Here is a 4,846-nt window from a genome sequence, read left to right on the forward strand (position 1 = left end):
TCATCGTCCAATTGATATTACTTAAGCCGCATTGGCTGCTTACAAATGCATGCCGCCTTCTGAGTAGGTCCCCCTACACGCTGATGAGAGCGCCAGATCGTGCATCTGGGCGTTAGGAGGCGAACGCCAGTCACACAGCGGTAGGGTGTAGAGAAAGCGTAATACAGGTCAAAACCTGAAGCACTTGTATTGTCCTACCTGCGGTCACATCCGTAGACGACAAAAGAGGCAACATTTGTCCACTTCTTCATGACGCCATGCTAAAAGTTAAGCTACAAGGGTTGCAGGAATCGGGATTCCACGCGAAGCACTTTTATTTCTCATGAATGATTCGAAGTGGCACGGCAACAGTGCTGCGGATTAGTTGCTTGCGCCCAAGTTTCTGAAGTGATCCGGTATTGCTTTACTTGGGTCAAGGCAATAACCCTCGTTCGGGAAGTCGAATCTGCGATAGCAGACACAGCTGCCTCCGCACTCACTTGGGCAGTTGTCCGGCCGGCACTGCAAAAAAGTAGCAGTAGGTTATGCGTTCGTAAGAGGTGCATAGTTATAAGTATGAGCGGATAAGTAAAGGGAACCGCTTTCTTATAATGTGGTGACAATAGCGCAGCATGTTTTCATTTTCACCTGCAGTTATCTTTAAGAATAAAATAACGTCTATTCGCAGTTGATATTCTGCGACAAACTGTATTCCTGATTTTGAGATGAGCTGGAATCACTAATTTTCAACTCGGAAGTTTAAATTTATAGATGAAGCATTATTTATCCTAAAGTAAATAAAAAGTACTATCTTACTATCTTGAAAGCCTTCAGATTTCTTGAACGAATTATTCCACACCGACATCATTAGTATCTTCAGTTCTATCTTATGTTTATAGTGCATTTACGGCAGTTTATAGCGCATTAGCATATAATATGAGTCTGAAGCTTTGCCACATCTTTAGTGCGTCACGAAACACACTTCGTAAGAGGTGCATAGTTATAAGTATGAGCGGCTATGTAGAGGGAACCCCTCTCTTAAAATGTGGTGACAATAGTGCAGCATGTTTCCATTTTCAGCTGCAGATAGCTTTAAGAATAAAATAACGTCTATTCGCTGTTGATATTTTGCGAGAAACTGCATTCCTTATTTTGACGTGAGCTGGATTCACTATTTTTCTCATGCGTATTAATCATTCTGTTGGAACCCGTTCTTATAGAAATTATAAGTAATCATACGCCTGCCAGAATATGGAGGCGCATGACTAATAGAGACGTCGTATGTTGAAGCATCCCGAAAGTTTCGAGGTACATTGAACAACTAGTTTTGTGTGGTAATCTGAACAATTAATAATATGATGTGTACATGCCCTCAACTACAACCTATAAGAAAAGACCCTTTTGTGCTCGTACTTCGAGTGTTTGGCTTTGCCAGCAGTGCCGAACATTTACGCGTTGCAACCATGTTGAAGCCGCTAAAACTCAGTCATTTAAAAAAAGTGGCTCAACGTAGACTCAACGCACCTGGAAAAGCTCGCCAGCTGCTACTTAGCAAAACGTTGGTCCCACGCCGAGAATGTTAAAAGGATATCATTTTTTATAGTAGTCTGCAATCAAGAAGTTTAACACGATGTTAACTTCTCTTATAATACTCACACTCGCAACGCACTGGATATGTTCCCGGTACTCCGGGCTCCAGGTTCGGCTGTAAATAAAGACAATTGCAAAATTCAAAAGTGATGAATATGCTTTAGTGAGACTTCTCCTGAAACCAGCACTTCTTTTTACTTAAAATGAATTTTGCCTCCACCGTTCCACTGGTTCGTATATAGCTCTTTTTTTTTATCCTGCGAGGGAACTAAATGTATTGCATTCATAAGTTTTTTGAAGAAGCTCTCTGCTAATCACTAATCTGCTATATCACCATTCATGACAAAAAAAAATTTCTTGCCTTTACTTAAGCATAGTTTGAAGGCAGCCCAAAGCGTTATCATCCGCCTTATTTCGCTTCCTATGAATGTAATTTCTTCATCATCATCATCAGCCTGACTACGCCCACTGCAGGGCAAAGGCCTCTCCCATGTCTCTCTAAATAACCCTGTCCTTCGCCAGCCGCGACCACCATATTCCCGCCAATTTCTTAATCTCATCCGCCCACCTAATTGTCTGCCGCCCCCTCCTACGTTTGCCTTCTCTTGGAATCCACTCCGTTACCCTTAAGGACCAGCGGTTATCTAGCCTTCGCATTACATGCCCTGCTGAAGCCCACTTCTTCCTCTTGATTTCAACTAGGATATCATTAACGCGCGTTTGTTCTATCACCCACTCCGCCCGCTTTCGATCTCTTAACGTTACACCTATCATTTTTGTTTCCATAGCTAGCTGCGTTGTCCTTAACTTAAGCTGAACCCACTTCGTTAGCCTCCACGTTTCGGCCCCATAGGTGAGTACCGGTAGGATACACCTGTTGTATACTTTTCTCTTTAGGGATATTGCTAAACTGCCATTCATGATCTCAGATAACCTGCCATATGCGCTCCACCCCATTCTTATTCTTTGAGTTATTTCCCTCTCATGATCTGGATCAGCTGTCACTACCTGCCCTAAATAGACATATTCTCTTACTACTTCCAGCACCTGGCTACCAACTGCGCACTGCTGTTCCCTTGCTAGGCTGTTGAACATTACTTTGGTTTTCTGCATCTTAATTTTTAGCCCCACCGTTCTGCTCTGCCTGTCTAATTCATTGATCATGCTTTGCAGTTCATGTCCTCAGTGACTTAGCAAGGCAATGTCATCAGCGAATCGAAAATTACTTAGGTAGTCTCCATTAACTTTTACCCCCAACTGTTCCCATTTCAGGCCCCGGAATACCTCCTGTAAACACGCAGTGAATAGCATAGGCGAGATCGTGTCTCCCTGACTGACACCTTTTCTTATTGGAATTTTATTGCTGACTTTATGGAGAACTATGGTAGCTGTGCTATCGTTATAAATATCTTCCAATATTTTCACATAAAACTCCTCTACACCCTGATTCCGCAATGCCTGCATGACTGCCGAGGTTTCTACTGAGTCGAATGCTTTCTCCTAATCAATTAACGCTATATATAGGGGCTGGTTGTATTCTGCGCCTTTCTTTATCACCTGGTTGATTGCGTGAATATGGTCCATTGTCGAGTATCCTTTAAGAAAGCCTGCCTGGTCATTTGGTTGATTGAAGTCTAAGGTTGTCCTGAACCTATTAGCGATTACCTTGGTAAATACCTTGTAGGCAACAGACAGCAAGCTGATCGGTCTGTAATTCTTCAAGTCCTTGTCGTCTCCTTTCTTATGAATTAAGATAATGCTACCGTTTTTCCAAGCTCTAGGTATGCTCGAGGTCACAAGGCATTGCGTATACAGGGTGGCTAGTTTTTCGAGCACTCATTTTCACTCATTTTGAAATACTCTTCGGATCCCACATACAAGTATTCCGCAATTCATTTCAAGGCACTGTATTTCCTTTCCCATATTTTGACTCCCCTACCTTGGCTTGGCAAATTGTTGCGGTTTCTTGCGATTTTGCAGGCGTGTCCAATGACTAAGTGATTAGTGCATTGGTCTTTCTTTTTTAAACGATACCCTTTCCTATGTACAGAGGCTTTCCCCTTTCCAGCAGTTTTCGCTTGTGCCTTCAAGAGACATATTTTAAAGCTGTTCATGATATGGGGAAGCCCTGAGTGAGTTTAGTGTCACATTGCTCTTTATGTATTTATTTTTCGACCTGGCACTGCACCGCTAGACAATGTTTTCTGTGTCCAGCGCCCATTTTGCAGGCAATGTACCTCTGCGAAATTAGATGTATTTAAAAGCTATTCCTTTGCTACGGTTTGACGCTTCATGAATTTTGAGGTATTTCTTCTAAAAATAACTTCTCTATGTTGAATGTTCTTTTCGATTATGCTGTTATGGGGTGTTTTGCTGTTGCGAAATATCTTCGAGTCTTATACAACGAATGCATCTTTCCGCAAGAGCTGTCGAGACAACTTTGCCGCTCAATATTTTTTTACCTTATATGTATTGTAAGCTCCTGAGTATTCAGCAAAAACTTCTCGAGTTCTCAGATTCTGCATTACTGTTACGTAATGTACGTAACGGCCATGTTATCTCCTAAACAAATTCAGTACCTTTACTGTCAGATACGTCTCCCTCGCTCTACTGAGCATTAAAAGAATCTTCGACTCCACAAACAGCACACGCACACATCTGACAGTAAATGCAACAGCAAAATGCGAAAAAAAAATTTTCTGATAGCTATTACAGACGGCTTCATTACATTGGTGACTGCTCTCCTTTTAACAAAATAAATGGTGATTGTATACTGCGATATATAAAGGAAAATACTCACCATTCAAAAGCCACCACCAGGCCGAGAAGCAAAAGAAGCCGCAGAGTACCCATATTCGCCTTTAGCATCAAGGAGTGTTTTAAGTCTGATCGAGAATGCTTGTAGTCGGTCGGTGCGGCACCTGCCTGTTTTTGTAATGGAAAAGCGCGTGTGAGACAAAGCGAAGTTTGCCAATTAATGGCCTATCAGTAGCACCCTCAGTTTTTAACAATATCCGGCGAGCGGAGACCGCCGGAAGCGGCGGCGCAGGACGAAAGAAAAGCAAGCAGAGGACTAGGAGTACGTGCAGCGGCGGAAATCCTGCTGCTGGAATCAGCTTCGCCTGCTAGGCAGCTCGGCTTTGTGCTAACAACCCCTGACGTTTATCGGCTACCAGGCAGCAGACCACCATGAAGTTAAGGCCGCTTTTTTTAGCATTCTGTATATGATGCTGGTCTTTCTGTTATTCTAATTTTCAAATGAGACTGGACTCATCAT

The 4,846-nt window shown here is 42.7% G+C and overlaps 1 long non-coding RNA gene across 1 annotated transcript; it reads right to left on the reverse strand.

Moving 5' to 3' along the window:
• Positions 1–281: 281 nt before the first annotated feature.
• LOC149361900 (uncharacterized) lies at positions 282–4,513 on the reverse strand. Its single transcript, XR_016288461.1, has 3 exons — positions 4,370–4,513; positions 1,636–1,684; positions 282–501 (listed from the first exon to the last, which is right to left on the reverse strand). It is a non-coding gene; the product is annotated as an uncharacterized LOC149361900 (long non-coding RNA).
• Between the last annotated feature and the right edge of the window lie 333 nt (positions 4,514–4,846).

This window comes from Amblyomma mixtum, chromosome 2, assembly GCF_055824585.1.
Source record: "Amblyomma mixtum isolate Tamu chromosome 2, ASM5582458v1, whole genome shotgun sequence".
Taxonomy (NCBI): domain Eukaryota; kingdom Metazoa; phylum Arthropoda; class Arachnida; order Ixodida; family Ixodidae; genus Amblyomma; species Amblyomma mixtum.